Below are 25,155 nucleotides of genomic sequence, written 5' to 3'. Positions count from 1 at the left end.
ACGGAAAGTTGTGGAAAAAGTTTTGTAGACTGTTTCACACCGCCGCATGTGAACCAGTCCTCCTAATGGTCTCAAGGTTGCAGGTTCGAACCTGACTGAGGACGCCTGCAACCTAGTGGTATGTTAGACGTTTATTCGACACACGTCTGCTAGAATTAATTCGCGAACCGATCATCGTGGTGTTGGTCAATATCATAGCTGTCTGGCGACGTAGACTCACAAATTATCAACACCAACACCGCCTTGGAAATAAAGCATCACTAGAATTATCGTACAGAAAACTAAATCCAAGCACATACTGTCTATCAGTGACAGTTATGATGAATTATGCGATCCCGATATACGACCGAGCGAGAGAGAGAGAAGGAAAGGAAGAAGCCAGATGTCGTCTCGAGAGATAGAGAAGGCGGTAATGAAAGCTGAGACGTCGCCCCGCACATGTCCAGTTTGGGCAGTAGCTAACGGCCTGGCCGTTATGGCGATGGATCGCCGTTAAAATGCATCGTGGGACTTCGGGAAGAGACAGCCTGGCTAAGAACGTCGATATGGGCGACGTGCCGGAATTAACGACGTGTCCAAATAAATATTGCGCGTAGCAGTAGCCAACGACAATGAAGCACGCACATACGAGTTGCGACGACGACGACGATTTCTTTGGGCGAAATATTAGACGGTCGTTCACGTGCTTTGTGGCGCATTGCATAGAGGCAAACGATAAAGCAGCGACGTGATCTTGGCGACACTGCTATACGTACCGGTAGCGACTTGTAACATGTGGTGATAGGCAACAGGAAAATTATGATACAAAAATTATTGCAGTGTTTTCTCGTGCCAGCGAAACTTTTGCGGGAACAAAAAGCAACCTCGGGGGTCGTGGTGCGCGTAGGTAGGTCATTTACCAATTTCGCCACGTTTTCAGATTTCGAGTATTGCTTAATGAAGGTGCCTGGTCAAGCAGTGTCGGCGACACAAAATAAAAAGTCTCAAGCCAGGCGGTGTTCTAGTTCCTACCAAAAGAAAATTCGATGTAATTTCCTTTGCTCGTTTATAATTTCGCTAGAATTTCCAATTATTGTCAGTCCTCGTGGTAAGCACGAACGTAAATCCTACCGATAACAAGGTGAAAGATGAAAAACGTAAGAATTGTTTGTTTAAATAAAAAAAAGTTTGCTCTACTTTAAAACTAGTTGTTGGACTTGCGAAAACTTACCTTCCTGGTGTCTAAAGTAGACAATTCATGTATTGAACTCCATTCCTCGAATATAAGTCTTGTAAATTGTTACTCAAAACTAGCCAAGTTTCGAGTTCCACGACACATAGTACGTGCGAATCGTGTACTGGCCGGTCCATCGAACTCATGAAGAAGACTCCACACCATCCCACTCCCCATTAAAAAAATCGACCGTGAAGAACTCCTGAACTGATAGGAAGAATCATTAGGTCGGCAACCCCGTGTACCACATGTTCCGATGAAAAAAAAAAGTAAGATACATAAAATAAAATAAAATAAAGAAGTAAGAAATGCTGCATCTTCCGGATATCTGTGAAACGTCTTTAAATGCGGTAGTTCTATCGGGCCATTTTCTGACCCTAATGCCCCCACATTCCATTCGTTTCGGTGCTATTGTTAACTTCTTCTCCCCTTCTTTTTTTCCCCTCTATTCTTCCCTCTCTACAACTGCTACGGATGGACGTGCAGGGCTGCCGAACGTTGGCGGGCCTCTTTAATACTGGCAAAGAGTGTGCGCTCCTTTAATTATACTCCAACCGTACGACGTCACTGTTGGAAAATAACAGAGCTACCGGTACGCAGTGTCTGCGAGAAGTATAGCGTGTAGCGGCATCCCGTTACGCCATTCCGGGGAACATGTATATCAAGCTGCTTATTATCGGACCGACTCCCAGGGAACAACCGGAAAAAAAAAATTACCGGACACCGAATGGCCAGGAACGACGGGAAATGGAGACAGGAAGGAAGACAGGCGGAACAAACAGAAGCTTAGACAGAATGAGGAGGTACAGAAATGATGCTCCAATTATCTGCAGCGGAATTGTTACTGCTGCTGCAGACTTGTAGCGAGGAAGAGACTACGTACGTCCACTCTCAGTGGGGGGGTTCTCCGGAAAGATAGCGTGCGCAACAGATCACCTTGTTCCCGTATAGGACTGGATTTGCTTGATCTCGATTGTTGGCGATGTGGATAAAGGATATGCTGTCGTCTCTTTTAATTTCGGATCACGTGAAATAATCTCGTAATGGTAAATCACGGAAAACGCTTTGCGCGCCGCACGCGAACCTTTCAAACTAGCGGGCGCACTGAAAGAGTGAAGAAGGCTCTGCCTTTGTTGCGTGTGCAGCGTTTACCAACTATCCACTGGGCACGTAAAGCTCCGACTTTACGCAATGCTAATATTTCATAAAAAACGCAGCATGGTATCTTCCTTAGTGTTTCAGCTGGTCAGTATGGCCGCTGCTTCGTACACTGTCTTTTACATTCTAATTTTTTTTTTTTTTTTGAAGTGGAGTGTTGTTGCTGACCTTCGTAGGATCATTTTCAAGTAAGTCTAGAAGCAGCGATGGGCAGTACTTAAATACATTGTATTTTAAATAGTATTTAAATTATAAATACTTGTATTTAAAAGACGTATTTAAATACAGGCAAGAAAAATGTGTTTATATTTATGTTTAAATGCCGTTTTAGGAGTATTTATATTTAAAATACACTTAAGTACACATATCTCATCCTCCCGTATTTGTGGGCTTCTCTCGAGTTCCACATTGTTAGCCTCCAGCGATGAAGGGTATCGTGGTTAGAGGCTACAGGTCACTCATCCCGTGTGTTCGGGGATTTCCGTCCTTCCAGAAAACAGCACAATGTGCGAATGATGGCATCGCCGCCCCCGTTGCTTCAGTCTTGGAAGGGGGGAGAGAAATGAGAACACCAATTTGGGAAAAATGTGATTCGTGACCGTCTTGCGTCACTTGACAAAGACTTGTGTCTAAAGGGAACCAATAAAATGCACCTTTAGCGGCAATTCTACTCAGTCATTCACTGGGAGCTCAGGACAATGGTTGCAGCGCACCAGCCAGTTTTTGACGGGGAGCTTACTGCATCACGGAAAAGTAAAGAAATATGTGGGCATTGTGTGCAGCAGACATGCATCCACAGGTGGCTCCATTTATACACTAATTTAAAACAATAATGTGCCTGGAGGGCTCAAAGTATTTACGGAAGTAGTTACAGTATTTAAATACTGTCTTAATGTATTTATATTTTGTATTTAATTACTTTCATCATAAAGTATTTATAGGCAGTATTTAAATACATGTAGTATTTTGTATTCATATTTGAATACCCGAAAAGTGCATTTATGTCCATCCCTGTGTAGAAGTATGAAACGTAAGTGAAGTGACTTACATACAAGAGTATCACCCACTAAAACTGGCATAAGTAGCGCAACGTTAAAGAATGTAGTCAGATAAAGTTGCCATCCTTCTTCACATGCCTTTAAAGATTCACTGCTGTTTGTTTGGTGTAGTCAGAACGGAATGACTACAGGGTATGCCAGGAGAGCTGCCTGTAAAGCGCGCTCTGCCACACTAAGTCTATGTATGTGGCGAAGCCAACTTCACGGTGGGTGATAGCTGGCGTTGTGCGTGTACGGTAAATGGGAAGGCAGGGCAGAGATATGCCTCGTTCAAATTGACATCCACGCATTTCCATTTACGTAGGACGCGCATGTGAAACATATGAATTAGAGATCGTGCTGCGATTTTTCTGCATAAAAACGTTTTTATCAAGTATTTTCCGATTTGAGTCCGTTAAGGGTGCACAGTGTAGGTCCCCTAATTTGGAGACTTCACCGCGTCTAACCTAATGACAAAATGCCACACTGTAGAAAAAAAATACCTGTAATTAAAACAAATCCCGGACGTATTGTGCTGCCGCTACGCAGGGAACGGCACGCTATCTGAAATCCTACACAATCCCCAGGAAGTATTATCTTTGGCCGGCCTTACAATTTCTTTTTATAATCTGGCAATAATCCTCGCTCTGACGATGACAGAGCTAGAAAAAGTGTGACAGATTTCAGGTTATTCCACTGTCTCCCGTGCCGTTTCTTCAATTGGGCGCGCTGTCCATATGGGGTCGATGCTTGGCAGCGCACTCCGATGATTTCCTTCAATTATTGAGCCCCGAATTAGGGCAGAAGTTATAGCGGTGGAATAAAAGCTGGGGTCTCCTTTATGCAAGGACTCTATTAGTACATTTGTGATTTTAAAATCTGCTTATTTAAGACTCCATGAAGCAATGTTATTCCGTTAGGAGCCTTCAATAAGGTATGTGTTCCTAGAAGCAGGTATGACTTACCAATGTCTCCGTCCGAGGTCGTTTTGGCAGCCTGGAGGCAGACAAGTTGCCTAAAACAAGCAAGAAAAAAAAAGTTATGTATAATGTAAAACGTACGTGCAATTCACGCCAAGTTTCATGAAATTGCTTCATCTGGGCTTCCGTCACAGAGGAAACAAAAAGCGAAAAAAGTGCCACGAATATGTGCCTACACGTGTTATAAACAAATCTTCTTCATGGTTTCCGAAATATGTGTTTTGCACACCAAAGCAGGTATGCATGCACATGCATGTCGCCCAACATATCACTGTCCCTAGCTACATCGTCACAGTGGTGGTTTTGGTGAAACTGGTGGTGGTGGTTGGCCTCACAGAGGTGTGCAACGTCACGACTGACGCCCTGGGGAAAAGTGCGTCCTGGGCCGACTTCTAAGGGAACTGTGCCGACATATATCTGAAAGCATCCGAGGAAAACCCAGGAAAAAGCCCAGACAGAACAGCCGGATCCAGTATTCGAACCCGGGTACCTCCCAGTCTCGACGTGACATGGCCAGCACGCTCACCGTCCAGCACGCTTGCCATGGCCAGCACGTTTGCCGTCGTCGCATTAAGAGGCCTGTGTCGCCTGCGTCAGCGAATCGTCGCACACGATTTCAAACGCAGAAAGCCCGCGACTATGAATGGCTGCTTATACGGTTGAAGGTGACTCGTTTCCGTGGATACGGCCGATAAACCTGTGATTGTGACTGGTGGGTATGTAGTTGCGCTCTCTTCACTTCCACTGGCATATTCAAAGTCCGTCTCGACGTGAGATGGCGTGCTTGCCATGTCACGTCGAGACTGGGAGGTACCCGGGTTCGAATCCCGGTGCCGGCTGTGCTGTTTGGGGTGTTCCTGGGTTTTCCTCAGACGCTCTCAGACATGCGTTGGCACAGTTCCCTTAGAAGTCGGCCCAGGATGCACATTCGCCCCAGAGCGTTAGTCGCGACATTGCCCGCCTCTGTGAGGCCACCAACGGCAAGCTCTTTCACCATCACCACCACCAAAAGCACACTTACGTATGTTCTTTTGTCTGCAAGGGATGAGGTTTCATTGAAATACTGCTCAAGTCCGTTATTTCCTTCACAGCTTGCAGTGCTGCAGGAACGGCACTTCTGTAGAACAGTAGGTAGGGCACAATATTGAAGCAGAACGCAATTAAGCCTTCGAGACTGCGTAGACAATTAGGCGACGGCGCCTCCATGACGTTTTCCACCGGAGTTTCAGGCTAATTATACGGTCCAAGTGCATGACAAACGCTAAAGCAGCGGCTTCATACAATATTTACAACAGGAGCAGGAGCGCAGTTGAAATGTCCGAAAGAACAATGAAGACAACGCAGCGGGGAACAATCAAGCGGTGGCGTTCTTAGCTAGGCACAAAAGCTGAACGCGTACACCCATTGTTATGTATCGTTGCTGCACAGACGACTTACACATGGATAGTCTGTTCGCTAGGAAGCTCTACAATGCACAGAGGACACGCAATAGAGGACAGTGTCGTAGAGTCTGACATTTACGTATGAATCACACCCCGGGAAGACTGTATAGCATTAAAGAAAGGAGGAAAGAAGGAAGAAGTGATTTCTGAGAGACCAACTAGCCAGATCGGTACGGCTGTAGGTTGAAACCGGAATCGAAGAACTTGTTAGTTCCGTTGTCGTCAGTTGTACCGGGGAGGATACTGGCAGCAATATTCGGCGTAACGTTGGATACGTCCGGCTTCGTAGAGGTTTTCTGTCTGGTGGGTAACGTCTGCCTCTCCCATGAAGCCAAACGACGTGACGTCACCTCTAGCCTAACACGACGAAAACAGCGCTAAAAAAACACAGGACAAATATCTATACAGGACAGGCGCTACAATCTTCGTCCTGTGTTTTTTAGCGCCGTTTTTATCATGGTACACATTCACCAACTTGAAAAATTTTTCACATCACCTCTAGCTTTCCGTTTCCTTGCGGTGTTCTCTTCATAGCTGTTTAAAGGAAGAGTTTTGGAATACTCGTGTGTGTGTATGAATGTGTGAAAAGAAAAATTAACCGCAAAGCGCTGTGTGCAAACCTTTCTCGGTAACGTGACCCTTACGAGGGTTCAAAGAAGCTAGAACGCATCCGTTATTCATACGACTCTTGCCCCATGCTACTCTCGGATACCTCTAGGATGCTTCCTCCTCTTCTTTCTTGCATAGTCTTTCGCCATCTGCACTCGCCCCATAACCGCCGTTGCTTCGAGGTGACCAAAGGTACCAGATGTTCTCATTGGGACAACTTCGTAGCTTTTATAATTAAAATGTTAATTATTGAAAGTTAATTAAGACATTGCCTTAGGAGTTTGCTAATGCCCTCCTAAGGAGTGCCCTCCAGCATATGCTATATTGCAATTGATTTTATCTCGGAAAAAGTGATATATATATTTCAAAAATATGTTCGCATTTAGCTGGGACACCCTGTATATACGTGACGGGCTCTCTGATCACTTGCGAATACCGAGAACAAAACAGTGGTCATGGTAGTTACAGAAAAGGAATACAAACGCTAAAGAGAGAGAGAAAGAACAAATGCGAGCAATCCGCGTTGTAGATTGAAGGATTCTACGAACGGCTTGAATGAGCAAACTAATGCGAACAACACAAAGGTGACTTCCGCCCAATTAAAAACGGTCACAGAGGTTTCTGCAATGCAAATATGCGGTAATGCACGCGTACACTTTGCAGAGCTCCCGTTGAGAATAAGCCGAGGACAAAGCAGTGAGTTACGGCTTCCATTGAGAAAGCACGCGTATGGGTAAGCCTAGAATGGGAAGCGAATATGATTACGTGACCGGAGAAACCAATGTGCCTACCAATACATATCCACTGTCACGCCGTGCGTGCTCGCTGTGGTTACAGCTCGACACAGTGCCACTGCTGGATTTTTGCCGAAACCTTAGCGGCGCCAACGAAAAGCTTACGGACTTTTCTTTTGTCAGATTTGATGCATAAACTAGGGCTGCGCTACGAGAAAGTGCATTATGAAGCAGAAAGGGTCATGTTTTATTTACTTGTTTCGCTCGATTATTATTGCAGAGTGTTAGGAAGAGATAAATGGAATTTTAAAACACGGGTCGGGAATAGGCGTAAAACACCAACAACAACAATTATATTTTGACGGTGAAGTGGGGAGGTTTTCCACTCTAGGAGTGGAAAGCTATCCCGTAGCTAGGGGGTCTAATATGAGTGATGGCGATGATGAGAGATGACGATGATCGGAGTGGCGATGGCGATCCCGATCGTGTTGGTGGGAATGTCCGAGAGGTGTGGAAGAGTGTAGGACGCGTGCGGAAATAATGCTATTGCGTAATATGAATGAAAGCAACATGTAATGGATCATAAATAGAACGAGATGGCAGCCGTTAAGCATTAAAGTAATGCGCGAAACGAATCGAACCTGGCTGTTTGTGGATCGATAGAGACGCTGAATCCACAGGGGAGGCCGAGATGCATCTTCTAAGATGAACATTTCAGAATTTCCAGAACGTTAGACCTCGTAGACTGAATAGCAGGAAATGAGAAAGAGAGAAAGAGAGAGGAAAAACGTGTTCTCTCTTCTATGTACTGACTAGTGCCGAGTTCCTCATGTTATCGATCAGCATCAGCACCACCATCGCCATCGCCGGGGCGTTCCACGGCGCATTACTGTGGCCGACTCTACCAGTGGTACTGGCAAGGATTTCCGTACTTGATTTGCAGTGCTAAGTGCTACTTTAAGAGAATCACTCATAGGTTAGTATCAGAGTGGGTTATTTATCACGATTCCCGTATCCACGACAAATTCCACAACGCCAGTGCACTATGAAGAAAAGCGACCCACTACAAACGGTAAGGGTTGATTGACTGTAAAGAGTCATGGGAAAAAGTCCCCCATGGGACGTTTTGCCTATGGGACACATAGGCGTAAAAACGATATAGGTCTCTTAAAAATCAAAGCTTAACTTTGCCGAACTATACTGTGCATCTGTTTTTCGTTTTTATCCGCTGTGGTGCGAGGGACACATCGCTTCCGGAGAAAACCCCAGAGCTCCACGGCTCCGGAGCTTCAAGTCCGATTCCGACTCGCAAGAACATGTGCTAACACTACGGCCAGGGCGCTAATAAGCTCGTATAGGACGCAATACCCGTCTTGAGTAGCGTACAAGCGGCGCAAGCCTACTAGGGGTGTACCCCATTAATATGTCGTTAGTTATCGATTAGCAGCTTAGCTAAGTTACCAGAGAACGCGACTGATCCGAGCAAATGTGAGGAAGCGTTACGCCAGAGAGAGCAGAAAAGCGCCTAACGACGCACACATCATGACGATAGTCATCCACTGGCCAGGTCCTCCTCTTGATTACATGAAAGAAAGTGATTGAGACTCACGGTCACACCCTGCGTGAAGAGTGCATCAATGAGCGTTCGGTCATAAGAAACTGTGTTAATTGATTCACAGAAAAAAAAAAGAAGAAGAAGAAGCTAATAATACAATCGAGAGGTTAGATAGTGGTACTAGCTTTACCTTCTGTGATCCAATTAGCGTACTCTTCTATTTTTAACCGAACGCATCATCAATGCATCGTCCACGCAGAGTGTGATGATAAATCTTAGCCACTCCTTCCACGTAATCAAGAGGAAGGCTGGGCCAAAAAATAATCGACGGTACGGAAGAACATCGAGAGGATCGTAAAGGTGAGTGGGGGAATCCATAGTAGTTACAACCAAGGGTTGTGTAACATGCGCTATCCACTATCAGTACTCTTATTGTAGAAATTATGGCTATTAACAAAAATAAAAACCGAAAAAGTGGCTAGGACTGATTGGTTAACAGTGGTATTCTAACTTAATCTTCACACTCTCTCTCACATCATCTTTCCCATAATCATCTCCGACACACTCACCATGGTTTTGGCGCTCTATGGCCTTTGTTGCCTTTGTGCCATTAAACGCATAATCAATCAATCAATCAATCAATTAACTTAATCTTCGCGGCGCGAACACGGAATAAAAATAATAATCTAAATCAACCTAATTAAATGGACAACACAACGTATTCTTAAATGAAAAAGATAGAAACAAAACTATCATATGAGGAAACAAAGAATATGTTCAGAAACAAAGAAATTATCTAATGATGCGATAAATTAACGGCTCCACGGAAGTGGTCGCGGCTGATTCCGAGGAAGTTTGGTGATCAACCATTAAGCGTTTTCTGCACAAACGACACCACAGGAACCACCTAGACAGCCGTCTAAACTATCATTGTGACTCGTCAGCTGACCTTACTTGGGCAAAGCTGAAAACTGCGATACTAGAAAATCACGTGACAAAACGTTGGCCACGTAAGGCCTGCTGACTGCGGAGAAGCTTGAGTAACAAAAACTTCTACCACAGTGTACCCAACGATCTTCACCTGCTGCATACTGTTAGGTATCCCAGCTCCATTTCTTATTTTAATAATTATATCTATAGTAGGACGCCTACCAATATAGTATTCACACTGGACTTTTCAAACATCAAAAGGGCATCAATATCTTCACTGCCACACGAGAAAAAAAGAAGTGCTTCTTCTTTATCATGGACTGACACGCAACTCGTCTGTATCACGAGCATAAAATTGTGTAACCTAAGTGAGTACGACAGGGAGTGTTACATTAAAACTCCGTGCCTAGTTGACCCTCGCGAATTGAAGTTTCTTGGCGCTCAGTTTCACTCCTAAGTGGCGAGGAAGACTGCGATTAAAAAGTCATTAGCGACTTTAGCCAGCGTTACAAGTTGAGATTGGAACCCAAGCGAGCAGTGACAGCCGAATCGAGATTAGCATTTCTGGCTGGGTTACTCTTTCTCGATCCCGCGTGAAGAACGCGAGGAAAATGAACGACAAGGAATGGGAGTAGAAAAAGCGCAGTTTTTTATTATCACTATTACATTACTTTTTGATTGTTGTATGCGCGATGTTTGTGCTACAGCGAATAACTTACTAATCTGCAATTTTCGAGGATGACCTACGCAGAGCAACTGAACATGTTTTTTTACGAACTGGCTTCCTTATTAAGCGTGAATGCGTTCAGGATGAATAAATAAGAAAGCTTGAGTAACTTGCCTTTGAATAACGCTGACTGGTCTCTACACGCGCATAGTTAATAGATAGGTTTAGTACTGCGTACGTAATAGCTTCGCGTTGCAAGGAAATAGCAGGTGCACACTCCGCATGCGCCGGAAGTGTATTTGCGTATAGCGTGTGCGCAGTGTGAGCACCCTATTTCTTTGCGTACGCCTACAGGTAATATTCCCTATTTAATCACATAGTGAAGTAAAAACATTTCATATTCACTAATGTTGTCATTTGTAGTAGTTTTCAAAAATTATGGTAATCCATAGAAAGCGCGTGACATTTTTTTTGCTTTGATCCAAATTTAGCACCGCGAAGAAACTACGGCTATGAGCGGCGTACAGATAGTGAGAAGAGAGCAGAAAGGAGTATGAGGCAAGGGGTTAGTACGCGTCCTGGACCGACTTCAGGGGGAATTTTGCCAAAATCCATCTGGAAGGTCAGCCAGAAAATCCAGGGAAAACCTCAGAAATCACAGCCGGTGGATGGATTCGAACCCACAATATCCCACTCTCCAGCGTGACCTCTGAGCTACAACCAATGAGCGAATGCTCTGATCGACTCGGCAATGCCATTGGTACAGCTACATGTTTTTTGTTTTTTTTTACTTCAGTGTTAGCGCCGCGAAGCAACTGTGACTACACAGCTACATGTAATCCTTGCGTACTGATATACATATGAAGAATGGCTTCATATAACATGATAAGATATGAAACGGAGCCAGTCATCGTAAGATATGAGACGGAACGCTGTGTGAGCCCTACTTTAAATACAGATGACGCTTTTGTAACATTTGGAAAGAGGCCCCTTGTGGCTGTTGCAAGCACTATCCTCGGAAAGTTCGTTCAAGGATTCAAGGAATTTTCCTAACCCCCACGTGTGTCCACGTGTCGTGGTCCTCGAACTGTGAATGTCGCATTTTCCAGAAAGTCCCCTTTTCAACGCATGATAAACCAGTTCTGTGCGACGATGTTCTGGGCGAGATATCGCGGTTTGCAGCTTGTGCTTTTTGAATCTTGTGGCCTTTTTTCCTTACCGTTTTTCCCACGAGCATGTATCACGCTGTTCACAGTGTAGCTTGTAAACGACTCCATACTGAGGGTACATGGTCCTTGGTGTGATACAGGACCTGATATAACGTCCGTCTGTGTGTAAATGCTGCACAAATGCCAAGAGGTTTCAGGATAGTACGTGTAGACTTCGATAAGCAATGGACGTACGTAATACACACAATATTGTCGGAAGTGGGGCTCTTTTCACACTCAGTAGACATCCTAGATACGTGTTCTTAACGTACATGTCAGGGTAGAGTTACAAATGCCGGATGGTACAAAAGCGTTATCCATATCTAAAGTAGGGCTCACACAGCGTTCCGTTTCATATGTGATGATGTCGCCCGTATATGCGTCGGAACGTCACACATTGCACTGCAGTCGTGGGTAAGCTACTAAAAAAAAAGTAACGAAGTTACAGTTACAGTCAGCATCTCAAAATAGCAAATTGAGTTACAGTTGCTCTTCTTAAAATGTACAGAGTTAATAATCACGTTAAAGTATCATGCTCTCTTCATTTTACTGACGTGTGCCACTCATACATAAGAAATCCGTCAAGTGAAAACTGGCCGATGGCGACTGGCACAGCAATAAATAACACAGGGTACATCAGGCGGGCATTTTTAAACAACGCACGAAGGGGAACTACCTAATAATAGAGACTCTGCAGATTTTAATAACATGTTCGCGTGCATGCCGCATACCTTTGTTAGGCTACGTTGTTTTCTCGACCTTTTATTTAAATGCTACGGATGTTAAATATTTCGAGTGCTTTATATGGGCCTCTATGTTCACTCATCGTAAACACCCTGTTACATGCTGCTCAGGGACAGGCCGCTATTTGCACAGCCCAAAATGAAAATAAACTTGGGACCGCTGTGTAAATCTTTGGTCCGACCTGTCGCAACGCACATTACGTCTGAACCGCGAAGCGGTTTCGAATCACATTTCGCGAAGCGGTAACCGCCTAAATTTATTTCGGTACAGTTCCGGTTCAACGAAATAAAGTTTTTTTTTTTCGGCTTTCGGTCCGGGTTCTGTTTCGGCCCCGATCCCCGACGACAAAACAACGTTTGGGGAAATGACGCATGGAAAATATCGCGATACCTGAGTAACTTACAGTACAGTTACGTTTAGTTACTATAGCTAAAAGTGGTAACTGGCTACAGATACGAATTACTTTTGCAGAAAAGCAGCTAGTAACTGTAACTAGTTACATTTACTACCCCAAACTGTTGTACTGTTTTGTAATCATGTTACGTGACATCCAGTGGGTGTATTCTAAGTACAATATTACGTCTGCTGGCTTTTGTACGAATTACTTTTGCAGAAAAGCAGCTAGTAACTGTAACTAGTTACATTTACTACCCCAAACTGTTGTACTGTTTTGTAATCATGTTACGTGACATCCAGTGGGTGTATTCTAAGTACAATATTACGTCTGCTGGCTTTTGGTCTGTTTCCAACTTCACATCAAAGCATGACGTTGAGAACAGCAATAAAGATTCATTCGGATGATGTCAAATGGAATGCGCCCGCTTAGTAGATTACATTTCACACTTCCCTCCGCAGGCCCATATCAGTGCTTCGAGCGCGCCCGTTAAATTCCGTCACTTGTGGTGTACCCGATCAGTCACCCAATATGACTGAAGGGCTTTCTGTCCAAAGCAATCCCGTAATAAACGCGTGCGTGGCGTTGTAATGTCAGCTCGGCTGTCACATCGAAGCAGCGTTATAACTCTCTGTCTCTCTCTCTCTTTCTCGCACACAACCCGAAACAAAGCTACGGAAGACTTCCTCCCTTCCCAGTAATGAATTTGGAAGATGACAAACGGCCTCCACTCCGCTCTCGTAATCCCTACCAACATGGGTTTCATTTTCTGTTCCTGCTCCCTTCTTTCATGACAGAGTCGCAGCGCGGGTTAGTTTGATTAAAAATTCCTCCCGCTCTTCTTTTATTCCTCTCCTGCTAGCGACGTCCGAAACGGTGTTCCGTTCCCAATCATTTAATTCCTTCGCTCTGATTTGCTAAGTGAAAAACCTGTTCGTCTCCCTCTCTCTGTCTGGAAGGTATTGCACCACCGGAACATGCGTGTTACAGATTAGGCTAGATGAAAAGCAGGCATAAATATTATCTTTTCATTGTTCGTGTTGGGTTTTTTGGAGATATATGTCAGGAGGAATGCGTCCCGGAGGGGCATTGCGTCGTATCAATTGCATCACCATTCGCAGACGCGTTTTGGAATGTTTTGTAACACATACATAAAAGTGACGGAAGTATACAAAGTGATTTACGAGGGTAGTACAAGATAGTTTTGCGTTTCCTTTATGCTACGTTGAACGGTGTGGAGGCTTCTGTGTTGTACGTACCAATTTCGCCAATCTGTTTTGACAGCCGGAGCACAAATTCCATTTGTCTTGCTTTCTTCGACAGTATCCAACATTGAAAGAGGGAGAAGTTTGATCTATTATTACTACTTATATGTGACCGAAACGTCGTATCTACGGCAAGCTATAGGATGCACTTGTTATTAGACTAAATGTAATTTGACAGAATTAATTAATGCCGCTCGCCTAGATTAGGATGAGAAGGGTTAGGGAAATGTGACTAAGTTTACGTTACAATAATTATTGTAATGTTTACTTCACCTTGATACACTACAGCCGTGCGGGGAAACAGGAGTGACAGGAAAGAAAGTTTCGCATCTGTAATGACCGGGTCAGGTAACGAAGGTTGTTTTGTTGCAGACGCCATGCTGTCGGTACTTCCGCGTGTTTCGTCCTTCACAGCACTGAATGTACTTCTGTCGTCATTCAATGTTTGATTCAGCAACAAGGTAGCGGTCATGAAAAAGGAATAATACTATGTAATCAATATGGCACAAGGGACTGGCTACACCCAGTCCTATTGACTTCAGCATGAGTAGCGGCTATACGATGGGTCACACAACGCAAAATCGTAACAAAAATCGTGCTCTCCGTTTTATTGACGTGTAAACATAACCCAGTTCTACTTGTGCCACTTAGAGATAAGAAAGCCGTCAATTGAAAACTGGCAGATGTAAGGCAAAGCGATAAATAACAACGGACACATCGGACGGGCATCTTTAAACAACGCATGAAGGGGAACTGCCTAATAATAGAGGCTCTGCAGATTTTAATAACATGTTCGCGTGCATGCCGCATATCTTTGTTAGGTTAAGCTGTGTTCTCTATCTTTCTATTTAAATGCTACGGATATTAAATATTTCGAGAGCTTTATATGGGTCAACTTCTAGCCATAAGTGGCAGGTACAAGTGCTTCCGAGTACCTGACCCGCATACGCTTTAGATATGGATTATCAGTTCTGATCATAAGTGCTGCCAAGGGCGATATAGGCTTGATACCTATAGTTGGAAAAAGATCACGATTGGCGATGGTGTATAATATGGTTTCGCGTTTTCAGCATTTATCCCTGGGGAGACTCGATATGAGTTTTTCGGCATTTATATGGTTTGTCAAATTCGGATATTTTCGGCATTTTAAAACGTTTGCGCCGAGAAGTCGGCAGCGAAAATGACTCATACAAGGAATGCAGCTCAGCAGTGGGACATTGAGAACGCGAAGAATTTTCTTTTCTTTCGTTGGAGGGCTCAGCTATTACTTGAACTCTGTTGACCCACTGGTCGAAGTGTTAGAGAGGAAGAGTTTTGCCTGAACTAGAGGCTAACGACTCTGGAGGCCGGTATTCCCCACATTCCACCTAGAAACGAGGTGAAAATGTGACACCACAGAGAAAAAAATGCAATCATGCATTTTCGGCATGTTGTACCATATGCAAGAGTGTAATTCGGAGTCTTTCGGAATATGCCGAATTTGAAGGAAAATAAAAAGAAAAAAATTCAATCAGCAAGAAAATTCGGCGGGCGCTTAAAACGCGGAACCCTATGTATGATGTAGCTAATTAGATCAGTGCCAGAGAGAGAGAGAGAGAGAGCGAGAACATGCAGACTCTGGATTAGACGAATATCCCAGGTATCTCGCAATGGCCGACGATCCACATAGTGCACTCCTCAAAAAAATGCGCTCTCGCTAGAAATGTTCACACTGCCATAAGGATGCGTCGTAAACTCCAGAGGCGTTTGAAGGCGGATGTCGCAGAAATGCCTATATAAACGCTACATCTATCCTCATCATGTCTCTCGAGCACTAGGGCTATAGACAGGATTCGCGCGAGGACTCGACATTGTATCAAAGGAAGAGATGATGATGGAGTATACATTCCAGCCAAGTGCACGCGGAATATACAACATCACTGGTACCACTAACACCCACATTGGCAACTGGTTTTGAGCTGATTCCACAGCGCTGATTTTGAGTCCCTAGGGAGGACCCGATGGCGAATGCTGATTGTCGCCGTCCTCTTCACAGCAATCAAGATAGCGTACATTTCAGCGTATTGTTCAGCGTTTGCACCTGCATATGATGTCCATCGCAAAAGCTGCAGACGAACCTTTTTGGTCAATAGAGACTTCCGTAAAAACCGCACCTTGTACCACGTGACAATCGCCAGTGTAGGCTACATAGTTCAACACTGCGCAGTATCGCTGTTAATTTCAATTGGACTTTGAAATCCTGACCGAAAATAATAGCACTCGCAAAGTTCAAGAGGGATAGGTGCACGTCTTGGCATGCGACAGGGAAATGTGTGGCTTGTGTTACGCAATGGGGACAAATTCTGCTGCGCTCTCGGCTGTTCAGCTGGGCGACCCGTAGGCGCTGTCGGATTCGGGAAGCGTAGCTACGCGAAACAAATATGTGACAACGAACACAACGAAAGCTGTGCCCGTACGTGTCTTAATCACTGGGAGACCTCCCTGGCATATACCTGGAGGCCTTCTGCAGGAAAGCAAGGTGGAGGGGGGTTGCGGCCTGACGAAGCCGTAAGACAATCCAACGGGAGCAGACTCTGTCTAACATATTTCTATCAGTTAGTAAAGCGGCTTTCGTATCACTTCTTTCAACGCCGTGAGGAGCGCTGTGAAAACATGCAAGGTTCGAAGGCTTCACCACAGCAAAAAGGCTTCTCCGCTGGGAACCTGTTTGGCATCTACAAAGCTATGCTAAACAGGGTGCACAGTGCAATAACCAAGAGGCTGCGCATCTGAAAGAAACGAAAAAGAAATTTCGAGAAAGAAGAACCTCCTTCATCAGAGCCTGTACACAGTAGACGCAAACCCCTTTTCAATTAAGCTTAAGTCGGAAGCAGGTTCATTTACGTCACCGGCGACATGCAAATAGAGTTCCGGCCATTTATTTTTATATTTCCTCTCTCTCTCTCTCTGTCTCTTTTCTTTTTTTTGTTTTGTTTTTGTGTGGAGAATCACAGCCGACCAACCGACCAACTAACCTGCATTCGCGTTGACAACGCCTTTCTTATTTTCCGCTTTGCCCGTAAGGACAGTTTAGAACCAGGGGAGTCAACACGTGTATGTATATTCATGAGCAAGCAAACTCCTGCAGAGATTAGTTAAACTCTGTGGGAGGGCCGAAGGAAGGAAAAGTAGTGCGGTCGAAGGTAGTTGGGAAGAGGTGATAGATGGCCTCTCCGTCTGCTGGGGTGAATAGGTAATAGATGGGAATGTGGTCGGAAAGAAGCAAGCACTGAAGGAGATTGAATTGCACGTCGGCCGACCAGTGCACGCTCCCGCCACCGTTTGCCCAGAGCACTCGTCCGTCGGTCCAAGTGAGTTCGAAAAAAAGAAGACGAAGAACGCAGAAGAAGAAGCCTCTAGGAGGAACTTGGCGAGTAATGACGACTTTTACTATGTCGGAAGCACTCTATACGGAACACCGTAGAATAGAGGAAGCTGTCAAATCCAAACTTACAGCAATCTGACGTCAGACACTTTGCTTTATAGGGTGGTTTAGTGGACCGGACGCAGTCTACGAAAACTATATGCGATAAAGGAAGCTATCAAATCGAACTTCAGCAATGTGATGTCGCCGCTTCGAAGGAAGATCCCGATTGGTTTATCGTGTTTTCAAAACCCTTATGGCCAACACCGTTCTACTAAAACTTCTTATTAGAGAGTTCTAGTAGATGGAGAGATGTTCACGATAACCGTTCCGAAAACGAGATAAGCCAAATAGCACCATTTCTTTAAACTGGCTGGCATCACATTGTTGAACTCAGATGTAAAAGACTCTTCTATCGTATCGTATCGGTGTACTTTCGACCGATTAACAGGATTTATAGGAAATAGTAAACGTATCCCGATTCCCGATCCCGTATCGCTGTCAGTCAATCAGATATCAGCAGTATGGTGTCAGGCACTTCAATGGACTCAGATAATAATAAATAATTGGCATATCATGTTATGACCTATTAAACCACACTACTATCAGGTAGTCGGCGAAGTAACAAAATCTCGGTGTTACGTTTGGCCGTATGCCATCAGTTACTGTGTATTCACACGAGCGACGTCCTCACGAAAGATTCTAGTTAAAAAAAAAAGCAGAAGTTCCGTCCCGTGTTATGTGAACATTCACACGGTGCGGAATATCGGGAGTGGCGTACTGCGCATTTAGCAGACGACACTTCGCAGACGACACCGTCAGCGCCTTTCCTGTCGTCCGCTAGAGCATATCCTGTGACTGTGTTGCAGGATATACCCCACGGTTAGCAGTGTTTGTGAAGACTGGACGTTCAGCGCTCGCGTTCAGAATGCTATGACGCATTTCGCGTCTTCCGCTTCTGCGGGGAATGTCGCTCTTGTGAATACACGGTTAATACACGGTATGCTCACGATGATGGCAATATCGTTTTATTAGCAACGCTGAAGCAGGGTTGACGGTGATTATTATTATTAGCTTCTGTACCCCGACGAGGAAACAGGAAGTATTCGAAAGGTTAGAGCGGAAATTCGCATAGTTCTGCTCGTGGAAAATTTCTTTGCAAGAATTTTATTGACCGCGCTACTTGTCTGCAAAAAAGGCATGCCACGCGACGCTTCCCCCCCCCCCCCCCCCATAACTGGAGAACAAAAACAACGAATAACGACGAAAACGAAGTGGAGTGCGTGCATTCCTGTGCGGTGCGCCAAGGTTACTAAATTTTGAGCGCACAGGATGTGGAAAGAAAGAAAGCGAATGAGAAGCATCATCAGCTGCTTCGTACGAACATGACGGTGGGGGGGGGGGGAGTTAGGGTTAGGAGCGAAAAAATTCGCAAAACGCAGGTAGTGGCGAATGTTTTTGGCGGTAGTTGAGGGTGCTTTTAAATTTAAATTTCTAGATTAGTCACATGAAAATAGGATATGCTAAATCCAACCGAGGGAGGGAATGTGCGGAAAATTTGGAGCACACGATGCGATGTTGCACCTGCAGGCACAAGCAATGAGTTTTAAAAGTGACCTCAGTGGTTCGGTGTGTTGGGGAAAGTAAAGGGAATTGGAAAATTAAGGGTAGGTGGAATAGTGGGTTAAAACGTTAAGTAAGATGAACGCACCCTTTTCGTCACCCATTCATCTAGTCATTTACATTTTGAGAAAGCCACAAGTACCGGAGAAAGCAACGATCCGTTCGTAACAAAAATCTTCGGCTGATTGTATCGCGGGGAAAAAAAAAAGAAGAAAACATTCGAGGTTGCTTATCGGGAACTTACCGAACACTGTATGCGTGCCACTCGAAAGGGAACTGAACTCCACTTTTCTTTTCTTTTTTTTTTTTTGTATTTTCTCACTTTATTGCACATTCGCACGCAAAATTCTCCTCATTGCAGAAACCGTGTTAATTGCTGCTGAGGGTATTTTTGGATTGCGCGTGGCAGATTTGTGAGCCCCACATGGCAGCCGGTCGCTACGGAAAAATTTAATTAGGACCAATTGAGCTACTCTGCATTTTAGCGACCTATTCGCTCGCCTGCACTTTAATCAACTCTTCCTCTTTCGAGTAGCTGAGCTCAACGTCGTGGGTGGTGAGTTAGAAAGAAAATTAGATTTTTTTTTTCTTTTTCGCCTGACCAGATTCGGAACAGCGTTTGTTCTGAGCTCTCATCCTTCTTTTTTCCAATTTCGATAATTCGTGAAAAGGAGGTAATTGCGTGCCGAGCATCAATAAACCCGACAATAGTACGCTCCAAAAATTACAATCCCAGACTATCTTCCGTTCAATGCTCGATCAAATTGATCGCTCTAACTTTCCACAGCCCCGAAAATCCCCGACGTCATTTAAAATGAACGTGCTCCCATGGCGCAACAAATTCAACGGAGTTGCTTAAGATTACAGCAGCACACATCAAACAGATGTCATTTTAAACTAAACCAAACTCGCGCACGGTAGTCTAAAACAACAGAAAACCTCGGCAAAGTTTAAAGGGAGCGGTATTTCCACATCGACTCGAGTTTGGCGCGAATCTGTTTTAAGCAACGGTACCGCAGGGATTTAGAAAGCTTTCCTATTCTCTAGAACGACCGGCGCACGCACACTTGCTGCGCATGCGCAACAGATGATGAACGGGGCTGCAGGGAGCAGGAACAGCTCGCTGTCAGCCGCGATCGATTCGGAGCGCGCGCCCTTCTCCTGGGAAGCACGTTTGCAGCCGAGCTACAAGTCGGGATGCTCCTGCTTCGAGGCATGATATTCCTTCCAAGGCATTCAGAGAGACAGCCCCGTATGCTTGTTGTGGATTGGACGCGATGTCCCTCGATGCCACGGATGTTGGGAAGGAGGAGGTGACAAATAGGTCGCCACGGGGGATCCCTGCCACGTTTCAATGAAACAACCGCGCTCACTCCTTTTTTTTTTTTTTTTTTAGATGAGACCGCGCGTGGAACTTTGAGCGTTGGAAGGGTAGAATACGGGAGCCGTACAAGTTGGAGACAGGGTCTTGGTCGTTTGACCAACTCATATTTCATGATGTATCGCGCGAAAGTTGTACAACTGCATACTTATTAAGTGCAATGCTCACAAACTTCCTGTTTAGAACAGACAAACTCATGAATCATGACGTGATATTTTATAATCATGATGTTATCATATTTGGAGTCGACGATACAGTTTTCAATCGGGCTACAAGGCGAACGGAACAGTTGATGTAGTATGGTGTTGTGGCTTTCGCACATGGCCACGTTGGAGTGTGTTATGCCGTACGCCCTCTAAGCTTAGACTTACCTCCAGTTTAGATCAGCTTTATTACAAATTCTCAGCGAGCGTGGCGTGTAATCACGCTTTTTGAATCTTCACCGAACTTCTATAATCACTCAGCGGTGGTAGGTCATATTTTGTTCTTTCAACCACTTGCTTCTTTAGGTAACAACGTTAACAATATCCGAGCTTTCTTCTCCCTGCTCTGAGAGTTTATCCCTCTCGATATGTGTTGACAAAGCGATCTGCCTGCCACGTCGCGGCATGTTGCTTAGAGGGATCATGCGTGACGTTCGCGTAGACGCCAATGTTTGCATAAAAACACGTTTATTACCACTGTCACATGTGCGCTTCGATAGTCCTTGAAATTAATGCTGATCGAACTGAATTGTAGTCGGACGCTGCTGCACGGCTATTTTGAGTTACCATCGACTCGTATGGTCCTTGAGTCGACTGAGGTTCGCAAAACGCCTTCGAGCTGTCAAGGGTCCTGGAAAACTGGCGTTGGTAGTCTCGTGATCAGCGAACAAGTATACGCTAAACACACATACACAATAAGCCCGAAACATACATTTCGAAAAGTCCTGCACCTTCAGTATAACGGTTTTTACGGTCGTTGCACGTGGAACCTGCTAATTAATTCTTATACTCCCGACATCGTGAACCGGCAAGGTGTCGGCACCACACAGTCGTACAAACATGCACATTGAATTAGTAGTTACGTGTAATGAACAATTCAGATTCTACAAACGTCTTTTTTTTCTGCTTTACAGTTGGCTTTTGTGTACTGGAACTTACGCACACGATTCAGACTATAGCGTGCGACGTGTCAACCGCTCAACGAGCCCTGGATCGGCCCGTGTGGCAGCGGGACAACGTCAATGTTAGCCGAAATGTCAAATGTTCGATGGCCGCTGCCTTAAATACCCGAGTGACTGCTGTAATATATATAAAAAAATCGTTCTTTTTTTTTTTCTTTTTCCTGTTGACCATCAAGCCCTAAGCACATTTTCTAAACGGGGACTGGTGAAGGAAGTTGCTCCAGATTCCCAGCGCTAACCTGGTCCGCATCGCAATTTCCTGCATCCAGCGCCTTAATTACTTCACTTATGTTGTTCGTTACACAGCGTGCCGCATATTCTGCTCGTAGTTCAGTCTCAAGCGGCTGTTCATGAGGAAGCACGAAATACGCCAGGCTGGTGTAGTCGGCTCACGCACCATTGGGTTGGCTTCTTCGCATGAGCTTCGAAGCGTGAAGCGATTACACGGAAAGCGCACGACTCTGCTTACGCCATTTTGCGTCAGCCCGTGTAAGCATGCCCGCTTGGGGTGACAGGGAAGGATTCTATCACGTCATAGTAGAAAGGCGTTCAAAGCCCGGCTGGGGAGATGGCTAATTTTAATTGACCGTGCATTGTGTTGGCGACTATCTTACGTTAATTATTTTATTCAGCAATACTAATAGCCAATGATTAAGAAAACCACGTAGTAGTGATAATAGCTAATAAATAACGGTCGATAATAGTAGTATTGGGTATATGAGTCGTGAAATGTTGTGAAGCAACTGTACTTGCTTAAAATATGTCTCTTACCAGAGAAGGTGTCGGTTTACATGCTCTACTTCTGTTATCTATTTATTTTTAGTTACTTAGCCGATATTTCTCACGTTTTTCTTGCCACCTCTGTCACTCAATAGAAGGAAAAACCATGGGCCGATAGAGCACGCGAACCTGGTACACTGTATTGCGCCAGGAAATACCGTCACTTTATCCGCATTTACCTTCCTTTTGTGTGTTTTACTCTCTGGTTATCGCAACCAAACCATTTTTGTGATTCTTTCCTATTCTCCAATCACCATTGAACAGCACCGATGCTGTTCGCACTACCACAATAATCGACAACCGCACACCCACACAACACGCCGTTGTCGAGCAACCAGTCGAAAACTGCGTGTACTCTTTGACGTGCTTTTTTAAAGCGTACTTTTATTTATTAAACTACATTCTAACGATTCCTCTGTAGACTATATCCCTTCTGTTTTTTTTCTTCAATATCGCTTTTTTTACGGCGTCTGTTAAACGCCGTTGTCAGTAGCTATTCTCGTTTTGCCTTTTCCCCTTATATATCTCTCGACAGATACTTTATACGTTATGTACCTTTTTTTACGTAACGTCGGGCGACGGACGGAGCAAGGATCGGAATTATTGCCGGCCTCACAAAATGAAAAATATAATAAAAATAGAAGGACACACACACCAAAAAAAAAAAAAAGGAAAGAAAGAAAGAAGAAAAAAGCAGAAGAAAAACTAGAGTGAGCGGCTTCTTTTTGGCTTCGCCCGCTGCAGACGGTTACTCCGCTATGACTGAGCTGTTTTGTGCGGGCACGTAATATAATTTCCGTTCCGATGAATAGCCGAGTAAATAGATTTTGCTTTGGCCCTAGACTCGTCGCCCTTGCCTTGAAGCGGCTCCTAAGGTTTTGTACTAATCGGGTTACTTGTCGCTATTTCTTCATTTGTGTCACTCTTTCGCCTCCAGCCAGAAAACGACGCCCTGATTGCACTTTTTCCTATACTCATTTTATTCGAGGAGGAAAAGACCAACTGCGTTTATTAAGTGCAGTTCAGATTGCGCAGCCACTATCGGGGACTCCACGCAACTCGAGAGAATTGTACAAGTACGTCCAGTTATTTATTTAGGTGTTTTTAGAGCGATAGCATTGTAGGTCCCACGAACGTCGACAGCCGTGTAGGTCTGTCCGTGACCGTTCTGGAGAGAGGAGAAAGAGTGAGAAGAGAAGTAATAGTTATAATGGCACCGAAACGATATGATATTTACTATATCTACGAGCGCGAGCGGCCGAAGACCAGGACTGGTTGATGGACCCCTCTAAAGCAGAATGCCCAAAGGATGCCTTATTTGGCTAAGATACCTTGATCACAAGAGGTATTACAATCATCGGGGGTGGGGGTAAAAAGTTTTACAAACACGAGGCATTAGTGCACCCATATGTGTGTGTGAACAAACTATAGTCATTACTACAGCGCGGCCTAGCGTAAAGAAAGTTAGCATTCGATTCACATGCATTATTTTGATAGTGTTTCACTGTAACACGATCCAGGAGAGCAAATGACCTAAAACATCATTTGGCCAACCATATTCGTAATCTTCGACAAGGCACAATCTTCAAGATACGCGGATAAGTGAGGATAAATACCAGCAAGGTTTGATCATTGTGTACACTGTATAAATATCTAAGCCGAGCGCTAAAGTGACACAGGAAAAGTTTGCTTTTAAATTTCGATAAATTAAAGCACCGCAGAACAACTATGGCTTTGAGCGCATGGACATGTGGAAAGACAACAGGAAAGACTGGGAGAGAGGGAGGGTTAGTACGCGTCCTGGGACGACTTCAAAGGAAACCTCGCCGATATCTGCCTTGAAAGCGTGCAATGAAAAGTCAGTGCAAACCGGAGGCAGCACAGCCAGTGGTAGGATTCAAACCCACCGCCCCTAGGGAAGGACACCATTCCCCTGAGCCCCGCATTGAATTCCTGACACAAACTTTTTATTTCCGGGTAGCATAACGAGTACCCCGTCAGAGTATCGGAGTACCATTCCTGAAAACTACAATGTAGCTTAAAATAGCCTGACTTATAAAATCATAGAGAGATCGACGACTCGTATATAAGGCACGAATCGTGAGAGAAGTTCTCAATGTACCCACATATTACTTTCAAATGAACCGGTTCGTTCCGACGCACACATAAAAGAATCGCTCTTGGTCCCGCGAGCTTTGAACGGAATCTGGAATGACCTTAAGTAAGAAAAGATCTAAACCGACCAGAGGGTTTTCTTCCATAGAGGAAGAAATAAGTATTTGGTTGGTCTAGCTGAGACCTATTGCAAAGCGATTACAAATAGCCGGTGGAAAAACCTCGCTATAGAGCAAACATTTTGTGCGGACCGTTAGGTTCTCCGTTTCCTCGGCAAACACTCGGAGACCGCGAGCTTTGCCGCCTTTTTTTCTGGGTCTTTATTTTTTTTTTTCTGACACTGGAGACGGCCATCAAGGAAGATCTTCCTCAAGTGCCGAATGCAAATACAAGATCGAGTGCCTGACGGTTCATCAAAGAAAAGGTGACATAGGTTATCTACGAGCAGTAAGGGAATAACAAAGGCAGGAATAAACGTGTGGTTCTTCTATGAAACGGTGTTGGAATCTAGAGTTAAGGTTCGTATAATCTATTAAGTCGCATTCACTAGATTTGAAGAATGTCCAAATAATGACGACAATCGTCGAGACTTGGAATGCCGTCGTTGGCCTCATTAGATAATATACCTTTCAGCATAAGAGAAGGGCGCTAGCCTGTGCGCATTGCGAAGTGCCTGCAATGCATGAACTCGTGCAGCTGTTGAGGCAGTCTAATCTTGTTACTATTCCATGATCAGGTTCTTCTCTTGAAAT

The 25,155-nt window shown here is 44.7% G+C and overlaps 1 protein-coding gene across 3 annotated transcripts in view; it reads right to left on the bottom strand.

Moving 5' to 3' along the window:
• LOC135394082 (alpha-2C adrenergic receptor-like) overlaps positions 1-25,155 on the bottom strand; it is a 380,096-nt gene that overhangs the window by 183,618 nt on the left and 171,323 nt on the right. For all 3 annotated transcript variants that reach the window (XM_064624563.1, XM_064624561.1, XM_064624564.1), the window contains exon 4: positions 4,374-4,423. The gene's annotated coding sequence lies outside the window, so the exon portion shown is untranslated. The remainder of the gene's footprint in view (positions 1-4,373; positions 4,424-25,155) is intronic.

The sequence above is a fragment of the Ornithodoros turicata genome, chromosome 5 (assembly GCF_037126465.1).
Source record: "Ornithodoros turicata isolate Travis chromosome 5, ASM3712646v1, whole genome shotgun sequence".
NCBI lineage: Eukaryota > Metazoa > Arthropoda > Arachnida > Ixodida > Argasidae > Ornithodoros > Ornithodoros turicata.
This window is presented reverse-complemented; position numbering and strand designations above follow the sequence as displayed.